The 13,933-nt window shown below is 38.7% G+C and overlaps 1 long non-coding RNA gene across 28 annotated transcripts in view; it reads left to right on the forward strand.

Annotated features, from left to right (window-relative positions):
* LOC110597942 (uncharacterized) overlaps nt 1–13,933 on the forward strand; it is an 87,790-nt gene that overhangs the window by 19,531 nt on the left and 54,326 nt on the right. For 21 of the 28 annotated variants that reach the window (XR_013431740.1, XR_013431736.1, XR_013431738.1 and 18 more), the window contains 3 exons: nt 8,564–8,648; nt 11,704–11,942; nt 13,606–13,718. This is a non-coding gene — a long non-coding RNA (uncharacterized LOC110597942). Of the gene's footprint in view, nt 1–246; nt 447–6,881; nt 7,098–8,563; nt 10,629–11,703; nt 11,943–13,605; nt 13,719–13,933 lie in introns of all 28 variants that reach the window. The other 7 variants (XR_013431734.1, XR_013431739.1, XR_013431727.1 and 4 more) reach the window with 6 other exon arrangements.

The raw sequence follows: 13,933 nt of genomic DNA on the forward strand, positions 1-13,933 counted from the left end.
TAGTCTCTTACTTTTCTACCAGATGGCTAACTGCTTAGAATGGTGTATTTTACATGGCTCAGCCATCTCCAAGACTCCTTGGAGCTATTGCTGGGTTTCTGTGTGCTGGGACTAGTCCCCTAGTGCCACTTTCAAAGCAAACACAATTCCTGATAACAGGGGCATGTGTTTTTCCATAAAACTGGGCAGAGTTCCCCAAAATGCCTGAGCCCCAGACTAGTCCCTCTAATTATTATATTTTCTCAGGTAGTGTCCTGAAGAGTGGAGACATTTTTTTCCTTAGTGTGAAAAGCAAGAAGACAAAGAGCCAAGAAGAAGCATTTCCAGTTTGATGGAACAGTCCGTGCTGGCGGTTGCTATAGTAACCTGACGTCATCATTGTGATCATGACAATTTTTCACTAGAGACTTCCATGGCCTGGCAGTAAAAGCAGGGCCTGTCTTCAGGTATTTGGACTCATAGAGGGTATGAACAGAGTTCTTCCCATTGCCTGAATCTGAACCTTGTTCCTCTAATTAGTGCACTTTTTCAGGTGGCCTGAAGGGTGAAGGTGTTTTTGATTTCAGAGAAAGACAAGGGGACTGAGAGGAGGCCTGTACAGAGGCATTTCTAGTGCTGAGGACAAATCTGTGTATTGTGGTTGCCATAGAAACCAGATGTCATTATGGCCACTATGGTGACTGTGATGACATTTTAAAGGAGACCCACTTGCTATGGTTGGAGAGCAATGTCCCACCTCCAGGTGTTTGGACTCAGCAGAGGGTGTGGGTGCCCCACAGTGGGGACTGAGGCATGGAGAGACAAAGGCATCTGAGACCCAAATCACCTTGTTCCCACACTGGGTCTTGGTGCCCTGCTGACTTAAGAGGGAGAGAAATATGGAACCCTCCTGGCTCCAGGCAGTGTGATGTACTGTGTGGATATTATAGGATCATAGATGCCTGTATAAATTAGACCACTTCTTATTCCTTTTCAAATTTGTTTTTAGCAGATGAGAGATAAGTAACAGAGAATAAAAAGGTCCTGGTGAGAAGCCCATTGTACCTCTGGTTGTTATAATCACTACCCAGTTGTACTAGTGCCTAGCATGGTACTAGGTACACAGTTCCTCTTATGAGGCACAGTGATTCTTGGGTTCTCTTTTTTCCTGAGAAATTCCTCTTTGGGCTTATTATATCAAGTGTCTGAAGGAGGCAGTTTCCGAGGATCTGAGTGGTGATGGCTGCTGAACTTCTACCCCACATGTAAATGCTGCAGTGCTCAGGAGACCCCTGGTGTGATATGAGTCTTGGTTCATGTGAGTTCATAGAGCTAAACTTAGTCATGTTGTTGAATATTGTCTACAAGGTTCACAAAATCATATAAAAGTAGACAAGCTCTTTTAACATCATCATTTGAAGAAGAAAATGGAGTTTTGTCCCATTGGCAACTTATATGCTTTGTTGTAGCCCTTGAGGCTCATTTATCCTAGAGATGGCTTCTTAGTCTGAAAGCAATGAATCCTTCAGCTTGTGGTAGGAACTTGATATTTAACAGGTATGTTCAGTAAATTTCATTTACTTTTGGATTATATGCATAAAAACTGATTCCTATCAAAATCTTCAAATGAGTATTGAAATATATAGTTGGTTAGAAGGCATTGTGAAATTGTAATATGGAATCGAATCATCCTTGGTAGCCAAGTTTTATGCATTCTTAAATTTTTGTAGAAACCAACAATTATCTAAGTATTAGTTTAATATAATAATTTTTATTATTTTCAAAACTATTAATTAAAATAGAATTTATCCTATTGTAATTCAGAGCTATGTTGTTTAAAATAACCAAATACACTGAATATCAGTATGATTATTTTATCAGGTTGTACCATTTCAGTTTTAGACTTCAGAAAGAAATGTGCATCACCTTTCCCTAAATATTGAGATAGACCTCATTGCAAATGATTGCTTCTATTTTGGTCATATGTTGTATGAAAAACTCAAAAAGACCTAGTGATTATCTGTTAATATGACAGGATTATCTTAGTGGAAATTATTCTATTTAAATGTATTTCACTAAATCTCTGAAGAATACAAGTATATTTCCAATGCTTTATTGATGTATGATTCATGTGTAATTCACTGTGCATATTTAAAGTCTTTGCTGAAGTATTGACATCTATATGCACCAATGAAGCCAACACTACAGCAAAGGAAATATATATCCATCCCCCCAAAAAGTGTTTTACTGCCCCTTTGCCATCCTGATATCCACATATCTCCTTCCAGCCTCCCTGCCTCTCCCACCCCTCCCCATTTTCAAGCAACTACTGTTCCCTCACTGTTGATTATTTTGCATTTCTTATAATTTTATGTAAACAGATTCATATATGTATTCACTTTTGTCTGGCTTCTTATATTCAACCTATTAATTTTAGATTTATCCATATTGTTGCATGATTAACTACTTCTATTTTAATTGCTGAGCACTACTCCATTATATAGATATGCCACAATTTGGTTTTATCTATCCATCTTATTATGGATGATGAGCTTTCATTGTGTATAAATTCTTTATATATATATATATATATGATTTCTTTGTCTAGAGTACATAACTAGGAGTGCAGTGGCTGGAGCCTATGATAGACATAAAATAATTATCGTCAGAAACTGCTAAAATCTTTTCCAAAGTGGTTGTATCATTTTTCATTCTCGTGAGCAATATATGAGAGTTCATTCTCCACAACTTTGTCAACAATTGGTATGGTCAGTCTTTTTTAATTTTAGCCATGTTCATGGGAGTGTAGTGGTATCTCATTGTAATTTTAATTTATATTTCTAAAACAATGATGTTGAACATCTTTTCATATGATTACTTGCTATTTATATATATTCTTTGGTGAAGTTCACATTGCTTTCCTATTTATTTATTGTGTCTTTTTTCTTTTTATTGATTTCTAATTTTCTGGATATGTTACTAGTCAGACATATTACTTTCATACACTTTTTTTTTCAAAGTCATTTTATTTCTTTATTTAATTTTGGTACTAGGTATTGAACCCATGGATGCTTTACCATTGAGCTACATCTCCAACCATTTTTTTTTTAACATTTTGAGACAGGGTCTTTATAAGAGGCCTAGGTTAGCCTCCAGCTTGCAATCCTCCTGCTTCAGCCTCCCGAATCATGGGGTTACAGACATGCATCACTGTACCCAGCTTTTTCACAATCATTGTTTCTCTTTTCATTATCTCAATCATGTTTTTGGAAGAGTAAAACTGTTTAATTTTGAGGAGGACCATTTATAATTTTCTTTCCTTAAAGTTAAGATGCTTCTATTGGTCTTATCTAAGTTTTACCTAACCCATGTTTATAAGGATTTTCTCCTGTGTTTCTTTACAGCAGCTTACACATTTAGGTTTTATCTTTAATTGTCAGATTCAGTTTGAGTTGTTTTTTATGTGGTATAGTATATGTACCATAATTCATTTTTGGATATCCATTTGTGCTAGAACCATTTGTTGAAAAGGCCTTCCTTTCTCCCTTCAATTCCTTTTGCTCCTTTGCTGAAAATTAGTTGTCCATCCAGGAGTGAGTCTATTTCTGGATTCTTTATTCTGTTCCTTTGATGTAACAGGATTCCACTTCATGCTTTGAGTGTAAACCTTGCTGCTGCCCCACCACCACAGGTGGATCACTTTAAAACTGGCATATTTTTTTTCTTATTTTTCCATTTTCTTCTTCTTTATCTTCTCCACATCCCTAATGGCAGGGGAAACAAGACCAACATTTTTCCCAGCCCACACTAAGCTATCATGTCCTTCACACCATGAACAATATCACTGCCCACAAGAATAAAGCAACTCCAAACCTGGGAGCTGGAGCAACAGCTCTCTCAAGGACATCCACTGGACACTAATTACTTAAATCTACTGATAATGTTTGTATCCCAGTTCTTGTGTTCCTCCCTTAAAATTCTGTGTTCCCACAGGCAGGGAGAATCAGCCTCTGGAACAGGAGTCCCCAGTGTTTCTACTTTGCTAACAAATCAATAAAATTTCTTCCTTTTTCTCAAAACCTGTCCTCATTATTAAATCATCAATGGAGACAAGGACCAAGCTTTGGTATCATACTTACCTACCTTGATGCCAAAACCACAGTTTGATTACTGTAGGTTTATAAGGAATCTTGAAATCAGGTAGTGTTTATCCTCTAACTTGGTTCTTTTTCTAAGTCATTTGTTATAGTCTAGGTCCTTTTTATTTCTACATGATTTTAACATCAGTTTATAAATTTCTTTTAATTTTTTGTAGGACTTTTATTGAGATTGTACTGAATCTGTATATTAATTTGAGGAGAAGAGACATCTTAATAATTCTGAGTCCCATGAATACCGTTTGTCTTCCACTTCTTTGAGTCTTCCTTAATTTTCTTGGCAATATTTTATAGTGGTATGTGTACAAATATTTTACACATGTGGATAGAGTATCCATAAATATTTCATACTTTGGTACTGCTATAAATGACATTATTTCTTAAATAGCACTTATAATTCTTATATGTTCACTGAACCATCAAAACAAATATTTAAAAATAGATATTGAGGAATCTTTTTGTTTGAAAGTATATACTATTGTAGGATACTGTTTGATACTTAATAGGCATGGACATGTATTTCCATACCATCTTCAGAAATCATTAGCCATACATTGAAATAGACAGAAAAATGTCCCAGAGACAATACTGCAAATCATTTTCTGAAATATTGACCACTAAAATAATATAGTTTAGTAGTTTTCAACTTTATATGTGCTATATTTGAATCTGTGAAAAATGTGAAGTTGTAACTTTTTCCCCCAGTAAATTAACCTCAGAAAAATTCTTGGAATCATGGATGATGAGGAGGCTGAGTCTATGTATTTGTGTATGTGTGTATATATAACTTTGTATATTGCTGAATCTTCTAGGAATGTGTATTGTAAGGTGTCCTTAAAGTTAATTACTGAGCAGTATGTCTGCCCTATATAGTTCCTAGCACATTTTAGGATCAAGATGAGGGTGTTGTTTCCTTTTTCTTGTACTTCTTATCTTTGGATACTTAGGTTTCTTTTATTCTTTTGCAATAAAAATAACATCACAGTGAATATATATTACATATATATATTCATATTTGTATCTATACCACAATTTTCTGTTATTGACAGTACACATACATGCACATTTTTTTTTAATTTCTGGAAATTGGTTTAGTGAGTCAAAGAATAAAAGCATATATAATTTTGGGAGATATTATCAAATTTCCCTTCATGGCAGTTACATTAGTTTCCTGTGTCTACTGTAACAAATCACCACAAACTTAGTTGTTTGAAGCAAGATAAATTAATTTTCTCAGAGATCTGGAAAGAGAAGAAGTTAGAAATTTGTTTTATTGGCCAAAATCAAGGTGTTAGCAGAGCCATGCTCCTGGGGGCTCCATGGAAGAATCTGCACTGTGCCTTTTCCAGCTTCTCATATCTGCCAGCATTCCTTGGCCTATTGCTGCCCCCTTACCAATTTCTGCCTGCATAGTCATACTGTCTTCTTTTCTACGAATGTCAAGCCTCCCTCTCTCCTCTCTCTTAAGGACACTTGTGACTATTTATAAGACCCACCCAACAATCTCATATGAGCTTCCTATTTCATCATGTTTAGCTTAATCACATTTTGAAGATCTTTTATCAGGTAAGGTAAGACTTACAGGTTCAACAAATTGTAATTGATAGCAATGGGAGCCATTATTAATCCTTTTATGGTAATCATATCATTTTGATCTCAATAGGCAGTGTAGAAAGTACTTTTTTAATTTCACATCCTCACCAACTGAATGTATTGACAGACTTTTCAATCTTTGTCAATTTAATATTGAAAAATCATATCTTACTGCAGTTTTAGTTGTATCTCTCTTATTTAAAGAAAGTTTGAGGGGCCAGGGATGTAGCTCCAAGGTAGTGTGTTTGCCTTGCATGCATGAGGCCCTGGGTTTGATGCCCCAGCACCCCCCAAAAAAGAAAGTTAGTTTGTGCCTCCTTTTGTAATTTTAAAGATAATTTAAATTTCTTGCTATTTATACCTTTTAAATATTGTTGATGGTAGTTTGGGATTTTTAATGTCTCTGTATCAGCTTTTATATAGATAGGAAATCAACACATTTTGGAGGTGTTAGCTGTCAATTTTCCCCCATTGTCTTTCTAGTGGCTATCATATTTTTGCTATGCAGTATTGTTATTTTTATTTTATATAGTCAATTGTATCAATATTTTTACTTATAGTCTTGGGTTTCAAGTCATAGTTAGGAAAGTTCTCCCCACCTCCAACTAATAGATGCCAACAGGGCTGGGCTCTCTATAGAGGCTTTAGGGGAGAATCTCTTCTTTGCCCCTTCTAGTTTCCAGATTATTCTAACAATTGTAAGAGTTTTAGTTTTGATATTTATATCTATACCATTTGGAATTTATCCTAATTAAAAACTTAGAAATTGGGCTGGGGATGTGGCGCAAGCGGTAGCGCGCTCGCCTAGCATGCGTGCGGCCTGGGTTCGATCCTCAGCACCACATACAAACAAAGATGTTGTGTCCACCGATAACTAAAAATAAATGTTAAAAAAATTCTCTCTCTCTCTCTTAAAAAAAACTTAGAAATTGGTCTACTTTTGCTTCTTTTAACCTTATAGCTATCTAGGTATCACCATAGCACACACTGCCACTGATTTGAAATGCTATTTGGATCATATTCTAAATTTCCAAATATAATTTAGCCCTTTGAAATTGACCACATATTCATTTCTTGTTGCCCATAGAACTCCTGAAACAACTCTAGTGGAATAGTATGTGTTATAAGTTCAGATATATATATATTTTCCAGGGCTTGAGACAAGCTCAGATTACACTGTTCTGCTATCGTGGCCTCATGAGCCCTACTCAGCAACCAATGAGGAGGAGATAGGAGAAGAAATCCTGCCCTTTTTGCCAAGATACCTGGGTGTAGGGCCACATGCCATGGTTGATCCCTGAAGCATGAGTGGGATCAGGAAGCAGCTCAGCTGTTGCCCTTGGGACCAGTAAGCTATAAAGAAGGAAAGTATGTAAACTAAACTGCTTAAAACAAATACTCTATTTCATCTCCTTTAATCTTAACTGCTACAGAGGTTTCCTGTTATTATTATCATTGTTCACATCAGGGTACTGGCTTCAGGAGAGCTTAAGTAAATTAGGAAAACCCTTTGTGATCTTCCTTTGGGCAGGTTCTCCTGTATTGTCATAAAGTCTTCCCATTTGGTCTTCATGCCCTCTGGGCTCTGAATGATTTAATCTTCCTGGGGGTGGACATTACATGTTCCTGGGATGTTCAACCATATTTAAAAAGTATGGTCTGTTACATTTTTAAGTCACAATATTATTGAAATTGTATAAAAAATATCTTCCTTAGCAAACATTATATGAAAACTTGGGAGAAACTGGTAAACTACACCTCAGATACTGGGTTAGTGTTCATGGTTTGTAAAATATACTCACAGATTTGCAAGCAAGTTCAACAGATAATTCGCATAAAAATATACATGAATGGGATCTATCTCCATTTTGCCTTTTCTTTTATAATGAAAGGAGTATATTTTGCAAAGAATTACATGTCTTAAAACAATTTGTTTAATATGATATGGGTTCTTCTTGAAAAGTTCATATGTATGTTAAAATAGTTTCATCTGCTGTTGACCCCAATCTACATGTCATTCACTGATTTCTCTGGAAGAAGGATCTTTCAGTGTATGTTAAGGTGTTCACACTGTAGAGGGGTCCCTCTCAGAGAACAGGGCCATCACTCTCCATTACCCTACCCCTACATAGGCTTCCCAGTCCTTCTTCTTTCATGCTCTCATAGTCATCCCCACTCCAGGACATTATGTACACAACTGCCCAGATGTGATGCAGGTAGTTCATCCTTTCTGCCACTTTATTATAGCCCCACCACTGCTTCCTGGTGTTTCAAGTTATAGATGCCCCTGAGCATGTCTTCACAGTCTTCTTTTTTTTAAAGAAGAGAGAGAGAGAGAGAGAGAGAGAGAGAGAGAGAGAGAGAGAGAGAGAGAGAGAGAGAGAATGAGAATTTTTTAATATTTACTTTTTAGTTTTCGGCGGACACAACATCTTTGTTTGTATGTGTGTTGAGGATCGAACCCGGGCTGCATGCATGCCAGGTGAGCGTGCTACCGCTTGAGCCACATCCCCAGCCCTTCACAGTCTTCTTTTACACCTACTAGGTTTCTGTGGCAGAATTAGAATCAGTCTGTACATAGATTCATAAGGTGATTTTTTCCAAGTTTTTTTTTTTTTTTAAATTGGTGCATTATAGTTGTTCAGATGGTGGAATTTGTTATGTACTCTTACTGGCACACATATAATAGTATAATTTGGGCAATATCATTCCCCAGTATTTTCCCTTTCTCTCCTTTCCACTATCCCCCTGTTCCCTTTCTGCTACCGATCTCCCTTGGATTTACATTCTGTCTTCATTGAACTTTTTGTATTTGTTTTTCCTTGCACCCACAGCTTTGTATAGAGGTTTGATGATGGAGGAACATTGATGCCACCTGGTGACAGAATCCTGAACTGCAACTTGAACACCCTTAAGCAGGTAGAAGGGAGGGAGAGGCTGTGGCCCAAGACTCTACCTACAGAACTTTCTGGAAGTTTATGTGGAAAGGGGGACATTCCCAGGATGCAAGTATACAGACAGCCTTCAGATGGAAAGTGCTGAAGAGAAAGCTCTATGTGAGAGGAACAAAAAGATCATTTAAAGTTCTATGCTTTGAGATCCTTTCATGAATAGCTAGAGATTTATATAAGAATAAATAGAACCAGGACATTTATTACCTTAGTAACCTTTACTCTTTTTAACATTTATTTTTTTAGTTGTAGTTGGACACAATACCTTTATTTATTTATTTTTATATGGTGCTGAGGATCACATCTAGGGCCTCTCATATGCTAGGCAAGTGTTCTACCTCTGAGCCACAACCCCAGCCCCTTCCTTTACTCTTATTATGACCATTTTTCCCCATTTCAGGGATGTTATACCGTACCCAGCTCTTTTGTAAGCATTTTTATACATAGTTCCTGAAAGTATCCTTTCAAACCACAGGCAAATATAAAATTTTGTACTAATATAAAGAATTCAAGATATGATTAATTTATATTCCTTATATTACAGTGAATAAATACCTGTATCTCTATGTTATCAAACTTTATATAAAGATGTGGATGCAAGGAGAAAAAAACTACTAAAACTCTCATAGAAGTCAGCAAATGAATTGCAGGGAGATTAGTAGTGTGTTTTAGTAGCACATTTCTATGGTAAAATGTGAAATTGCAAGATAATTTCAACATTTTCATATAAACCAGTGTTTCCTAATAGCATGCCCCAAATTTTATTTCATCAGTACCTGTACTGATGCACACTAATAAAAATTGATCAATCTTATTAAATAGTGTATATTAATGGTGTTAAATTTCCATGGTCTTTGATTAAGCCATCTCAACTGTGGAATTTACCTTCCTTATGTGGTAGGAAGAGTCCCCTGTCTTCACTTATCCCTGAAGTAGGTGGATACTTACAACCCCTTGGGGGAAAAAGGAAACTGTGGACTCTGACCTTTTGCAACTTCCTTAATCTGACAAAGTTCCCCTGTCTGCCAAAAGTAAGCCTGCCAAAAATATCTGACAAACTCTTCCCATGATGAGGCCCCGATAAAACCTATAAAACTCAGACTCTTGTTGTAGCCAGTCACCATTTTCCTCTTGAAAATGTGCCCCTCCACTACTTAATAAAGAATTGCTAGTCCATTGAGGTCTGTCTTTGTTTCTTTTCCTTTTTGCTTTCTCTTTCATTTGCTTTCAGTTCCATCCTGATAAGGGCAGAGAAGGCCACTTCCCTGGCTAACTCAGAGTCTTCAAGCCCCCTATACCTCAGGCATTGTTTTATAATGTAGTTTTTTAAAAGTAATTATTTAGGTATGGCAAGCCTAGGAGATCAGAAGACCTCTGCTGTGGAGAAGAGTTTGCTTCTCACAGTTGAGAGAATCTTCAAGCCACACAGGGAACATAAGTCCACATAGGGAAGCACTAGTTTAAGTCAGGAGGCAGAGGGAACAGGAGATAAGGACATTATTATGTTAAGTTCATTAGGAAGGGACTGAAATCAAAGTATACAAGTTTAGGGCTGGCTACATTTAATTTCTTTTGGCTGTGGGGTGGGGAGCTGTCATGATTTTTCTGTTTTAGTCACTAGGGTGATTAGGACAGGAAATTATTGGCCTGCAGTTTAAAAGCTCAATACCATATATATGCTTGAGGGAAGGCCTGTTTGTGTTGGTTTATATATGAAAGGCACACTCCCATGTGAGTTATGTTCTAGCTCCAGGAATTAGCTAACTCAGAAGGGCTTTCCTTCTCTTGTAAGCAAGGACTCAGATGCCATATCATCAAGTATGCAGTAAATAAGGAGAAATAGTTAATACATCCAGCCATCCCTTCAGTCAAACAGGAAAATCTGCCTCATGATTGAGATGGACCATCCACAGAGTCACCACAAGTGTTGATATGGGGCAGTGCTCAGGTACATACTCCTGAAGAGACCTTCAGACCTCCCCACTCATCCCTGTCTGGGAGAAATTTCCCCTTTCTCTCCCTTATCTGTGTCTTCTGAGGCCCTACCCCTCTCCACCACATACCAGTAGCTCATTATTTCCTTTAAGTTCATGTTTCTTTCAAGGGTGGAAGAAACATTGCCTTCAGACAGCTTCTGTCTCCAGCCCTGCCATAAACCTCCACTGAGGAAAAGGGAAGGGGCACCATGCTTGGTTCTCTGCTGCGGGGAAAGGAAACACAGGGGTAACAGAGATTAACCTCTTCTACAATGTGAGTCCTGACACATTTGCTGCAGACCTGCCACCAGCAACTCAAGGTGCCCAGGCTGGCAGGTTCTCTCCCTGAATCTGGGTAGTAGGCCTCTACCAGAGATGAACAACCTCTTTGTCATCTACTCTTGTTAGGAGTATATTCTTTGTATTCACACACGTCCCTAAAGAGGGTGCTACCCGTCACGAGGATTACATGCATCCATATACCCTAAGAGTGTAGCATTGGGCTCAGTTAAAAATCTGCTCCTAAGCTCTAGCTTATTTTCTCTCTAGAGCTAGAAACTCATATGGCTCCTTGAGTCCCGTCATGCAAATCCTCTTGACCAAGTGGCAGGTCTCAATCACATTGGCATGCCCTTCCCAATCCTCCCCTGTTGGTAAAGCTAATACTTCTTTATTTAAGGCTATTTAATAAATGACATCATAACAATATGGGCCTTAGAGAACTGATATACCCATTTGCCACCAGTAGTGTATCCATTGCCTCTTTATTCCACCAAGAAAAAGTGCTACCAGCTTTTGATTTTTGTGCCAATCCGATCTGCTTGTTTTCCCCTGTCCTGCCAGATTGCAAGAGTGCTCTCAGAAGGTTAATAAACTTGCATATTCACAGGCTTTATCCACTATAGTTGCCAGATTTAGCACATAAAAATAAAAGATACCTAGTTGAATTTGAATTTCAGATAAAATCACATTTCATTCCGCATTCACTAAAATTATTCCTTCTTTATCCAGAATTCATATTTAACTGTGTTTCCTCTTTTTCATCAGGCAACCCTCCATAGGGAGAGCTCTTTGTTTAACCAATGTGCTCCATGCAACCAGTAGCCCTAGATGGATTCAAAGCAGATGCCAGGACCAGCCATCATCCACATCAGGGAGCTCTCTGGATGTAACAGATGAGTGGAGCCTCCAGATGCCAGCAGCACTAGATGACAGACACCACATGTAGCAGAAAATGCCCAGTTGAGCCCAGCCACCAGAAACAAGCCACTTATAAGGAGAAAGAGGTGAATTAGCTCACAGTTTTGGAAGTTGAATGCACAACACTTGTAGTAGATTAGAACTGGTGAAGGTCCCATGGCAGATGGCAGTGGCAGGAGCATGTGCAGGAGCAAGATTACACCTGGAACAAGGAAGCAGAGAGCTGCATGGGCTGGGCTTGCTCCTTTATAGCAATCCTCTCCTAAGAACTCAAGGACTCGCACCTATGAGAAGGCACAGTTAAACCATGGCAGTTGGTGGAAAGCTCAGACTTGACAAGGAGAGTATTTAGTGGCCCCTTAAAGACCTGAGCCTTTAAAAGCAACACCATAGGAATAGTTAGGGAGTCGGCAGACACAGAAAGAGAGGAGTTGTGGGCCTGCCACCCCTGAAGAGCAGAACAGAAACATGCTCTTAAAGGGGCTGCTTACTAACAATGTTGCAGGGATGGGGTCTCTGGGAAAGCAAGGCAGTTCAAAGACCTCCCCTAAACCCAATACTTGCATAAAAGCCAGGATTATTTCAGACATGTCCCTCATATTAACAGGCATCAGTTTATTAGAATAGATGGGAAAGGGGATAAGGGAGCGAGCAGGTCCTCTTAATAAATGGATATCATGCCTCTTTTGCATTCCAGTTTTATTGAGGGATCACAAAGAAGTTTCCAGAGAGTCCCACCAAGGTTCACCTTTTGACTTTTGACTGACAGTAGAATAATATCAGACTTTCAAGTCTCTGCTGCCATGACAACAAGAGGTCATTTTGGCCCATGCTGCCTGGTTCCAACTGGATTCACCTTATCTCCCTGAGTTCCAGAATCTGGTGTTATAAAGATCACAGAAGTCCCCCCACTTCAGATTAGCTTGCATTCTTCTCATGGACATCATTTCAGACCTGCATTTCTTCTGCAGATAATAAGTAGTTTGCTAAGGAATGTGACATATCCTGTCCACTTAAGCCAGGCAGGGCTACAGGTAAATTGCTTCTGCGAAAATAAAGCATATGGGGGTCAAGCACATTAGACCCATTTTATAGAATTAGTCTCTTAACCTCATGTTCCCAGCACACACATCTGTCTGTCCCTATCATCAAGAGACTTAAAGGGATGGCCTGGATTGTGGGCTCCCTGTTTCTCTTTATAGTCTCAGCCATCATGTGAATCATTCTTGCCATACAACAGGAGTGGATGTGTACAGAGTTTAGATGTGTTTTAGTCATGGATGCTCCTCCACGTGGAAGAAAATATCAGGAATGGAGGATAAGAATTCCCCAGAATAAACTATTGTATGGTTGATTGCCGCAGCTTGCTGGCAGCTGGAAGTTTGCTGGCAGCTGGAAGTTTTCTGGGGCCCCTTCGGCTGTGGCTCTCAACAGTTGATTTGACTAGGATTCTGCCCGATAAATGCATATATCATTATAGATCTGCATCCCAGATATAACTTGAATGTCATTTTTGGTGTCCCTAGTTCATTTAGACCCATGACTATGGACAGCCTCTGAGTTTCTGCCACAGATGGCAAACTACATAGGATGGTATGTGAGTTTTATATGTTCCTCTCAGAAGGCTAGCTCAATTGCAAGAGCACTAGGAGACATCCATCCCTGTTTGTGTGTACTAATGATACTCTTCTAAGATAATTTTTAAAGCCAGTACAATTCCACAATTCTCTCATTATTATGTTTTCTCAGGAGTCCTAAATTGTGAAGGGAAGGACAAGGGAACAGAAGGAAGACTGACTGGAAGGAAGACAAGGAAACAGAAGGAAGACTGCTCTGATTCCAGAGCAGCGTCCTGGCTCCAGGTGTTTGGATTCAGCGGAGGGTGTGGGTGCCCTGCAGTGGTGGGTGATCCTCCCTGGGGTGTGGGAATTAAAGGGATCCCAGACCCAAGTCGCCTCGTTCCTGCTCTGGGACTCGGAGCCCCGCTGACTTGAGGGGGAGAGAGATGTGGGACTCTCTTGGCCAAAGGAAGCATGTGTGATAACTGAGGGATCTTAAATGTCTGTATGAATTTAGG

This window comes from Ictidomys tridecemlineatus, chromosome X, assembly GCF_052094955.1.
Source record: "Ictidomys tridecemlineatus isolate mIctTri1 chromosome X, mIctTri1.hap1, whole genome shotgun sequence".
In the NCBI taxonomy this organism is placed as follows: domain Eukaryota; kingdom Metazoa; phylum Chordata; class Mammalia; order Rodentia; family Sciuridae; genus Ictidomys; species Ictidomys tridecemlineatus.